This window comes from Camelus bactrianus, chromosome 23, assembly GCF_048773025.1.
Source record: "Camelus bactrianus isolate YW-2024 breed Bactrian camel chromosome 23, ASM4877302v1, whole genome shotgun sequence".
NCBI classification, from domain to species: Eukaryota; Metazoa; Chordata; class Mammalia; order Artiodactyla; family Camelidae; genus Camelus; species Camelus bactrianus.
The window spans coordinates 24421376-24432863 of record NC_133561.1 but is presented as its reverse complement, the minus strand read 5'-3'; the positions used below and the strand labels follow the sequence as shown (position 1 = coordinate 24432863).

Below are 11488 nucleotides of genomic sequence, written 5' to 3'. Positions count from 1 at the left end.
AGTCTCTTAAAATAATATATTCTTGTGGCACGCACGCAGCTTTTTTGATCTGCTATGAAAAGAATAAGAGGTAAAGAGGATCAGGGGTGGCGATGGAATATTATAATCTACCACACTCACACATCAGCCTTTCACTAAGTAATTCCAGATAAATTGAGGATTTACATATTTAAGATTAAGTGGGAGAAATGTTAGCCGATGCATAAATATAGGACTACAAATACACAACCGAAGCAAGTTAACTCTTAAAACTTAAAGTTCCTTGGTGTTTATTTTGTTGCCCAACTTGGAAGTTTAAGGTTGATTAGTGACTAACCAAGATAATCTCTTTCAGTTCTATTGAACTGACAACCCACCCTTAGGGGAATTTTCTCCCCCTGCCCTCGGTGAAATTCCAATTACACCGACAAGCAACAGTTAAATGCATACAAAGACGTGTAAATGCAGCAGATGGAAAACAGGAGGAAGCAGCTGGACGTGTGTTTCCCTCAGAACTGTTTTTAACAGCCTGTGCACAAATAATGCCTCTCAAATACAGAGATAAAAATAAAACATAAATATTGAAGAGGTGACTGGTCACGGCAACAAGATGGCATGAGGCGCTGTTACCGTCCCTGGTTCTGTTACAACCTGGGATCATTTGAGATAATTCACCCACTTTGGGGCTTCCGAGAAATCCTGAAAAGCGAATTTAACCTCAGGATCCCAACTTGACAGGGAGGACAATTTCAGCCTGAAACATTCCCTGTCACTGTTCCGGAACCAGGGGCCTGTGTGGCTCTTGTGAAGGCCCTGTTAGAGCCACCCTGCCCCCCTCTTCCCAGGGAGCCCCTATTTCTCTCTCCCTTCCCGACATCTCAGAACACCGCTTAACAAAGCAGTGCCTTTCCCTGCTCAGTACTTTGATCCCGTGAGGCTGAGCCTGCTTCACCACGTGAGTGCTCCTTAAATAACAACTGTGGGTGCAGAACACACATCTTTCACGTAGGAAGAGAGTTCTGACCCGCCTCTGAGCAGGGGCGTGAACTTCAGGCCCCTTTTCCAGTGGTGACAATGAATCCGGCTGATGTTTCTTTAGGCTGCATCTTCCTTGTCTCCTGTTTGTCCGTCCTTCAAGTGCTTCCTGACCCCTTGCTAAGACCAAGCTTCCCGGGCAGATGCTGAAGGGGAGAGGGAGGCAAATACAGCGGAGGGAGGAGGAAAGGGGCTCTTGGGGGCCAGTGATGTGGCTTCGGAGGTACTGGCATCGACAAGGTTTTATTTCTTGACCTGAGTGTTGGCTGCTTGCTGTTTTCTTTGTAACAATGTACGAAACAGTCTATTTAGGTTGTGTGCACTTTTATAATAATCATGGCTATGTTTCACAATTTTAAAAAGTGAAAGGCAGGAAAAAAAAAAAGAGAGACAAATATGCAAGGCCCAGTCAAGCAGTTTTCAATCTAGTAGAAAAGGTACTGTATAGAGTAATCTTGCTTAAAATGCAAGAGGAGGTGTGATCAATGCCATCATTTATACAGAGAGGATAATTGTAGATAAATATAGATACATAATTATAGATAAATACAATCATTTATCCATATTATATAATTATATAAATATAATTATTTATCTGCATAAATCATTCTCGATAACTCCAAATGAATATAAATTACTATAGGAATTAAAAGATCCATCAGGATAGATCAAGGTTTCCAGGTAAGACATCAGGCAGCAATAGTTGAAATAGGCCTTGAAAGATGGGCAAGAATTCAGCAGCAGGACTGGAACTCCTGAGAGGCGGGCGTTGAGCAGGAAGGACCATCAGGACAGAAGAGTCCAGGGAAGGCCCCTGTAGTCAATGGAGAGCAGGAGAAGAATGGAGAGAGCTAGGAAAGTATGTGATTTGGGGGCCAAGGACAACCGTGGAAGAATCGTAAGCAAGAAAGCAGTCTATGTTAGGACTGCCTTTAGGAGGGTTCATTTGGCCGTGGTCAGCCGGGTGAACTGAAAGGAAGAAAGCGTGGAGACAAGAAGGCCATTAGTTGAAGTAGATCCTCCTTGGCCTTCAGAATACCAGGGTCCAGGAGGGGAAGGGGCTCTCTGGAGGCTCTTAGGAACTCAGGGCTTCACATAACATCCGCTCGGCCCCTCTTGAAATCAATTCCTCATTAATGTTGTCATTTACATCCATGAGTATCTTTCCTGTGTTCATTCCATGAGCCCTGCAAAAGCTTTTAATGCGGAAAACATGTATTCTTCCCTCAAAAAAAAAAAAAAAAGAAACTTGTAAATTTACAGAGGGGAATTATAATTATAATTAGCCAATTTGAATAATGCAGCGCTAAAGTTGCATTGTTTTTCTTTCTGCTTCTGAGTTGAACTTTCCCCTTCCCTTTGCCTCTGTCCACACAGTTTCGGGGGATGGGAGGACGCTCATGAGTGTGTGTGTGGGCGGGGAGGGGTGGGGAGGGGCGCATGTGTTCCCAAGTGCCTACCTGTATCTTTTACTGAGTTCTTGGAGCTTCTTTGTAAAAGTTTTGTTTGGTCCTACTAGAGTTTCCAGTAATTCAACATTGTCGGCTACCTCTGCCACTCTTCACAGCTGGAACTCGGGCAGCTGTTAGGATGATAAGAAACAGATGTAAAGCCACTTGGCTGCCATGATTTCTCTTTCTCCAGCACCATGAAGATGTATTAGACACACGCACAACACTTAAAGTTCTACTTGGGGTGCTGATCCTTTTAAATTATGGACAAACTGGAACATCCAAAAGCGAATCAAAGGGAGTGGGGTGGGGGAGGGATACATTGGGAGTTTGGGATTTGTAGATAGTAACTACTATATATAAAATAGATAAACAACAAGGTCCTACTGTTCCACAGGGAACTCTGTTCAATAACTTGTAATGGCCTATAATGAAGAAGAATGTGAAAAGGAATATATATATATATATAAATGAATCACTATGCCGTACACCAGAAACTAACACAACATTGCAAATTAACTATACTTCAATTAAAAAAAAAGTGAATCAAAGGAGATGAAGAAATCACCTCCACTATTTGTTTACCTTCATCAATTGCTTTCAGAGGACCCAGAACTGGTGCGTTTTCTAAATCACACAGCTGTCTTTATTGCTTTTCTTGCAGTTAAACAGTTGTTCTCCATCTCATTCTGAGGTCTGTTGTTTTAGACACAGATGCACAACATTCTGTTACTTACTCTCCTCTGCTTCTGGGACCCTGCATTTATCAAATAAGGACAATTTGAGGAAGGTCAAGGTTCAAAAGGACTCGATGCCAATAGGAAATAAACCTTCTCCTTCCCTTTACACAGGCCTGCTCACACCCCACAGCTGGGTCGGGTTTATGGCCGAAGGGAAGCTTATCATTGTTGGCTGGCTGGGTAACCAACCCTCGATTTGCACATATAGCTGTCACCATTCCCTGCTGTGCTTCCCCTGTGAGTCACTGATTTCAGGTGCTATAGCAACAGGTCTGGGATGTGCACATGATGAACTTGAGTTCCTCTCCTGACTGAGTTCAAAGCACCGCTGGCCCTTCCATGGATCAGAAGAAATTTTCATTTTAAATACCTGCCAGCTGACCCAGAGCTGGCCAAAATGAGGGGGAATTTCCAACAGGACTTAGCAGGATCTTGGGAGTGTCTTTCAGAAGAACTTACTGCGTTGGGTTGGAAGCTTTCTTGTGAATCAGAGCTTGGATTGCAGTCCCAGCGCTCTGAGAATGAGCGAAGACACCAAATCTCTGACGTTGGACCCACTCAGTGGCTCATGGTCCGGCTTGTACTGAAGTTGCCATGGAGAAGTGACAAAAAATGGAAAGAATGCAGTAACACTTTCATTGAGCTAAATTATTTCATCAAAAGTGCTGTCCTTTATTTTAAATTGTCTATTTCTTCAATGTTTAAAAAAAAAAAATCATTCATAGCCTGGTTCAACTATTAGCTTCTCTTAGAAGCCTGCTCTGATATTCTCAGTGTATCTCGGTGGCTCTTTTAATTCCCATAATACTTAATATTTATCTTACCCAACGATGTTAAAAAAAGCCCTTTCTTTTGTAAAGTGATAATGGTGGATTTTAGAGTTCATGCCTGAGTTTAGGGAAAGTTCAGTGGGCTGACCCAGAGTATGCGACTTTTTATTTTTTCAGTCCACCTACCTACTCCTAAACTCATCCAGAAGTCCAGAAGTCTGGTAACCACTGGGCCAGATGAGTCCTAAGGAGCATTCCAGACCAACAGCCGTGGAAGTCTCAGTGAGCATTTATGCCTGTTATCTGAAATTATCCCCACAAAATCCTAGTGAAGCAGGTAGTGCAGAGAGGATCTGTGTACACGCATTCATTCATCCCACCAGGATGGGTGCCTACTGTGTGCTAAGTGCGAATTCCTGCCCTCAGGGGACTCACAGTCCACAGCCCTGGGTGAGCAATCTTTATGCAAACATATAGGAAAAGTACTTGTGTGTTCACATATAGACATATATATGATAAACATGATTATCAGGGAACAGCAGAAAGCCCCTCCTTTTCCCCATAGGCAACCTTCTTAAAGTCTATCCTTTCATGTGTATGTATTCTTGCAAAATATATATTGCTGTTTCCTGTGAATGTTTCTAATTCTGCAGATGACATTGTTACATATCGCATTCTGTTTTCTACTTCTGTCCCACTTCCCAGATCCACCCATGTTGCTGGCATACGTCTAACTTTGAGAAAATCAGTTTCATCTCTTTTGGGGGTCCTTATGGTTAGTGTTTTGACATTTGTTTAAAGACCATTCTCACCCCTAATCCCAAAGAGACTCAGCTGAAACTTCTTCTATAAATGTATCATTTAATCTTTCTCATTTTAGGAAGTCAATCCATCTAGTGACCTTATGTGAAGATCTAGTTTTACGTTCCTCCATACATCGAACCAGCCTTTTCCCAGTGCTGTCTACATGCAATCCACACTTCCCCTCTTTGATTTGTCGTGCCTCCTTCATTATATAATAAGTGCCTACGTGGACACGTGTGTGACTCTGAGGAAGGTATTTTTAGAGCATCGTTCCCAAGGTCAGTCAGTCTGAAGGCAGCTTAACTGAGATTAGATGCTCTGGACCCCATTTGATCACATTGTTCTTTTAAGATTAATAAAGCTCACCCAGAAGTCACAGGACGTCACAGCTGGAAAGGAACCCAGGGGTTCCAGGCTAACTCTTTTAGCTTCTGTCTGATACCCCAGGCCCTGAGAGGCCGATGCCTTGCCTGCAACAGAGCGAGAGAGCCAGAGCTCAAGTGCATTTCACGTCTACTGATTTCAACTCTTCTGCTCCTCCCTCTGCGCTATTTAGATATAATTTGAGAGCATGGATACAGAGCCACGTGGACAAGCCCGAACTGCACATACATTTGGTGTTCACATATAAAACGTATATTTGACCTAAACTGTTCTGTACTGTTGTCCTAGAGCATAGGTGAAAAACAGGGCGTGAGAAAAAGAAGAAGGGAAGGGGATCTTTCTGCAGAGTCTCAAATGGGTGTTACACGATGCATTTTATTTCCTGGCGTGAACCTCGGATTCTTACTCAGTACCTCTCTGCTTTTACTTTATGAACAGGTTGAACAAACTTGGTTGTCTGATTACCAGGAGCCAGCAAATTATATACAGTAAGCTAGAGGTAAAGGAGGAGGCTATTAGAGACACCGAGAGGAAAACAATTAGAATTTTTCCAAAATCCAGAACAGATTTCAGATGGCAGGGTAGCAGGGCACCACGGTGTAGGAACAGTCTTTCAAAGCTTGTCGGGGGCTGAGGGCAATCACTGTATCATGGCCAAATAACCATCATTCAGGAAGGACAATACTCGAGTTCCCAAGAACAGGATAAATTTTGTTGATTATTTTCTGTCACTGAATGCAGGGAAGTGCATGATTTGTCCATATTTTCATCCAAAAAGTCTAAAATAGTCATCAAAATCAAGGACCTACTGACACATATATCTTTTTCAGCTAAGAGGGCCTAAATGCAATGACATCCCAGTAGCAACAAATGCACCTAACTCCTAGACCTTGATTTCCCACACCACTCTCCAGTAATTGCAACCAGGCATGCTTGGAGAAATGGCTGATGCGAGGCCTCGGGCAGGAAATACACAAGATGAGCCTGGAGCATTACGTAGGAGCAGAAAGTAAGGAGAGCTCAAAAACGAACCAAAAGACCCACAGCGACATTGTGAGTACCGTGAAGGGGCATAGGACCCCGCTAAGAGAGCGCCCAGTGGCCAATGCCTGAATGATTTCAGCAACCAAAAACATCAGGTAGTCCTAGATTATGACCCACAGTATAAAATAAATATCCATGAGTCACACTCATTTATAAAATAATAGTAGCCCTTATACATAAGTGATTGAATAAATGAATAAGTCCGAGAGAAGAAACAAGTCTCCCATGCAGAAGGAATCCAAATAATTTATGGGGATAACCGCCCTCAAGGAGAGGAAGCTTAACCCCCATCCCTTAAGTGCAGACATAGCACGACACTCTTCCTTCCAAGGAGTACAGTCAGCATACGAAGAGGGGAAGAAAGAGTCACTCTGCAGTAGAGAAATGGGACCAGAACGCCCTCGGCTCGGCGATCCAGGTCAACGTCGGCAGTGATAATCACGTTGATACGTGTCCTTGGTGTGATGTGATGAAAACGCACTTTACCTCTTCTATCTTCTTCCCGGAAACCTGTAACCTCAGTCTAATAGTGAAGAAATCATCAGAGAAATGCCAACAGAGAAACCTTCTACAAAACAGCCGACCCACCCTCCTCAGAACTGACCAGGTCGTCAAGAACAAGGAAAGCCTGAGAAACTGTCACAGTCAAGTAGAGCCTGAGGACACATGACAGCCACATGCAATGTGGTGCCCTGGATGGGAATTTTGGAACAGGAAAAAGACATTAGGTAAAAATTAGGAAAATTGGAGCACACTATGGACTTTAGTTAACAATAACATATCAATACTGGTTCATTAATTGTAACAAACGTATCATACTAACAAAAGATGTCAATAATACAGTTTGGGATTTACAGTACTCGCTATACTAAATTTATAGTAAATCTAAAACTTAAAGTTTATTAAAAAAAAAAAAAGAACCTATAAACAAGCTCTCATGTATCCAGAAAACTTGGGTTTCTAGGAGTAAGAATTTCAGGGTTCTGCATAATTAAGTCTTTGTCATATACAATTTAAATGATTATTTTCAAATGTAGCTATAAATGGGATTAATTTGTACCTTTGGGTAGCAAACCATCATAATTATGTGCTATGTGACCAAACTCAACTTGAATCCTGGAGGACTGGGATGGTCCTACTCATCAAGATTTTCACCTAGGACAGCAGCTGGCCCATGTTGGGCCAGCTACTTGAAGGCTGATAAATAAAGGAATAAAGAAATTTGACAGAATCAAGACTATTTAATGTGGCAAAAATTGCTTTTTGAAAATTAGTTCAGAGATATGGAAAACAAATATGAAAAACTGAACCATGCAAAAATTGAGTGACCTCCTTCACATTCATTAGGAAGGCTATTTAAAAACAAAAAAAAAGGGCAGAAAAGAAAAGGAAAAACAGAAAATAGCAGGTGCTGATGAGAATATAGAGAAACTGAAACTCTCATTCACTGCTGGTGGGAATGTAAAATGCTGCAGCTGCTGTGGAAAACAGTTCCGTGGCTCCTCAAAAAATTAAAAATAGAATTATCATACAATCCAGAAATTCCACTGCTAGGTTTACACCCAAAAGAATTGGAACAGGGACTCACACAGATATTTGTACACTCATTCATAGCAGCATTATTCACAGTAGCAAAAAGTGGAAGCAAAACAAGTATCTATTGACACCTGGACTGATAAGCAAAATGCGGTGTATAGATATATAGATGCATGTGTGTATATATATATAATAGAATATTATTCAGCCCTTAAAATGAAATTCTTATATATACCACAACATGGCTAAATCTTGAAGATATTGTACTAAGCAAAATAAACCATTCACATAAAAATGAACACTGTATGATTCCATTTACATGAGGTACAGGAGTAGTCCTATTCAGAGAAACAGAAAGCAGAATGGTGGTTTCAAGGGCTGAGGGAAGGGGAAAATGGGAGTTGCTTAATGGCACAAAGTTTCCATTTTGAAAGATGAAACACTTCTGGAGACAGATGGTGGCAATGATTGTACAACAATACAAATATGCCTAATGCGACTGAACGTCACACCTAAAATGATAAACTTCATATCTATGTTACCACAATTTAGAAAAATAAAAGAAAAAGAAATACAATGTTAAAAAAAATCAGTTTGAAGCTGAAGCAAAGTTGTCCAAACCTGCAAGGTTGGCAGGGGGTCCAAATAGAAGCCTAGAAATCTGTGAGGCAGTCATAGAGCATTTGCAGAACTGCCCAAGAACAGATGGTGAAGAGTTTCATAGATGCTTCATAAACTATGTTCTAGACATTTCTACTTTCATTGTCATTAAAAATATTTCATTGTAACCATAAGCTCTAAGTGCGTGTGCTTTTCCATTTAGAAAGCACCTTCCCATCCATTTTGACTTGCTTCTCAGAACAACCCTCTTTGTGGGTAGGCGGGCAGAAAGCACCGCCCCATCTACAGATTTGCCCATATCCACAACATTTACTGTGATCTCTGGCGTGCACAGCACCGTGCAGCCCTGGGAGGCTGGGGGTGCAGATGGTAAGACTAGAGCTAATTGACTGCATTCAGACCCTGACCACCCTGCCTCCCAGATGCATGACTTTGGACCTGTTGTCTTAATTCTCTGTGCCTCAGCTCCCTCGCCTGTAATATGGGTTGTTTGAGGTTGAAATAGTTCGTTAATGTAACACGTCTAGAACAGCGCCTGGCATGTGCTGGATCCCCAGTGGAGGTGAGTTGGGTTGTGATGACTGTGGATTCAGAGAGGTATTCAACATAAGTAGGATAACAGGACAGGCTGGCATGAGGCTATGGCTAGAGAAACACAAACCAAGGGGGAGGAATTATGTTTGGGAAGATCCAGGATCATTTCAGGGAGAAGGAGACATGTGTGTGTCAAGTACAGAAAAGGAGAATAAGGAAAATGGGGCTTAAATAAAATGAAGGAGCTGCAGCCGATAACAAGACCCAAAATTCACCTAACTCTTCACGGTTGTCAGAGTGTGACCACATCCCCTTTTCTGCTGCGTTACAGAGAAAGACAGGCCCGGGAGGCAGGCCAGATGAGGTCACGTCAATCTCTGTCTTGGGGCTGAGGATCTGTTGGCTCAGAGAGTTTAAACAGCTGGCCAAAGGTCTTGAATGTGCAATGGCTTCAACTTGGCTGAGCCAGCACAAACCTAGTTCCTTCGTCTTCTGGTCTAAGACCCTTCTATTGTGCCACAGAGCCACTCAGTCCCTCTACCCTCCAAGTTCATTAATTTTTTTTCAGCAAGTCCCCACCAAGCACCTGCCAGGTGCACTGTCCTAAGCACGACCATACATGGAGATCCACTGTGGTGCTACATCTTAGCCGGGGCGACAGAAAAGAAACAGGAAACAAGATAAGTGAACGAAGCCTCCAGCATGCTAAGGGATGACACGTGTAATGTGAGGGAAAACCACAGATGTGTGAGGGGAGGGGTGAGGCAGCCAGAAACATGAATTATGATGCCAGGGTGTGAAGGGGAGATTCCTTGCAGCTCCACTGAGTTCTGAAACCCATGTTCTAAGCTATTGTCACCTGACTTTCCTGTATCCATCTCCAGCACTCCCGTAGGATGGATCCCACCTCCACCCCCTGAGGGAATGGACTCGGGGCAGTGTCTCTTCCCACCTGGGATGTGTAGGGTACAAAGTGGCCCTCAATCCCACCCCAGTGCTTTGTCTTCCTTGACAGAGAAGCAGCATTTCATCCTCCAACCCCTCACCGCCTTCCTCTCGCGCCCAGTACTCCCCCAGGTCTTTCCCTGCCCTGGACATCCTCCCAAAGAACAAAATGAACAGTGGTTTTCTTTCATCAGCAATCAGCAAGCCTTCACGTGCTTGTGCCAGGAAACAAGGTTTCATGTCTGGCCCACTGGTGGCTGTTCAGTCTTAGTTTGGGTGTGGTTAGAACAAGGAGAAGGTCACTTTAGTCCCTAAAGAAGTAGTCCATTGGTTTTATATTCCAAGGCAGACCAGGAAATTGTCTGGTTCTTTCCTCTGTCTTTACCCAAAGAGAAGCAATGCTTCCTTTTATACCAGGCCATGGGTGGACACGTTGAGATGGAGTCAGGGAGACATGTGAAAGGGCATTCCTGAAAGTCAGAGGGGATGGCTCAGCGGAGGGGCCAACCCCAGGGGGGCCTGGAGGGGCCATGAGTAGAGGAGACCCCTCACTAGCTCTGTGGCCTCATTCCCTTGCATCTGCCCCTGCAGGGTCCTTCTCTCCCCACCTCTACACGCTGCTTCTGGAGACAGGAAGTGGTGATGCTAGAAAGTGGCTGGAGATCCACAAGGGGGGTGACCACCCAGACAGAGGAGGGCTCAGCACAGGCCCCAGCCCTGGGCTGTCTCCATGGCCCCGAGGGCAGGGAAGAGCCACAAAACGAGAGCCCAGCTGTAAAAGGGAGCCCAGGGCCAGCCCCTGATCGCCACCCTCAGCGCGACCTCCCAGACTTTCAGCCTCAGTAAAACCTACTTCCTGGCAGATCACAAAGGCAGGCCGGCATTTCAGGGTGGAACAGGCTTTTCTTCGGCGTGTCTGCTTTTCATTTCTGGTAGTCTTTGATTCGAGCTGAATACTCAATGCCATGCCCTGGGTTGGCATTTGAAAAGACTTTGGTGCAAGATACCACACGTGCCCACGGCAAATCACAGAACCGGCAGCTACGTTTTAAACCCCTACTCCTCTGCAGTCCAGTTTCTTAGAACTGTTCCGGGGAAGTGGAAACTAAAGAGAACTTCCATCTTCCTCTGACCCTGCTGGCCTTCGCAGCTGGAAGGTGCTGGGAATCACTTCTGGCACTGAAAAGGTTAATTGTCTCCTGCTGCGAAGGAGACGCTGAGCAAAGGGTCCCGGGCAGGGGAGGAATTACGGTAAATGAGGTTTTCTTTATAGTACTGCTCATTCTCAACATGCTGAAAGGGCATTAGTTCAGTCACTTTCTCTGGAATTACCAAATCTGCTCAGAAGCCTTCATTAGGATATTAAACAAGACTTAATAAGTGAAAGTGATTTGCATCGCTGATAATCGTGGGTATTAATCAAGACGGCTTCTGTCTCCCTCCCCGCAATATGTTTCATGTTCCATTGTAAAGCCCCTTTAATTCTGGAGGGCTTCTTAAAAGGGAAATATTACATTTAGAAAGCCATTTTAAAAAATGATTTACTTAGCAAAGATCACTATAAATAATGTTCTCCTCCCTTCTCAGCTTTAACTATCAGAGTAATGAATGCTGGGAGCTTTGTGTCAGCGATCCAGCCAGATGT

General features: G+C 43.7%; 1 long non-coding RNA gene across 1 annotated transcript; it reads right to left on the bottom strand.

The window, feature by feature from the left end:
• Window positions 1-274: 274 nt before the first annotated feature.
• On the bottom strand, window positions 275-3186 carry LOC141574841 (uncharacterized). The gene is made up of 3 exons (XR_012501982.1): window positions 3051-3186; window positions 2475-2596; window positions 275-2234 (listed from the first exon to the last, which is right to left on the bottom strand). It is a non-coding gene; the product is annotated as an uncharacterized LOC141574841 (long non-coding RNA).
• Window positions 3187-11488: the final 8302 nt, after the last annotated feature.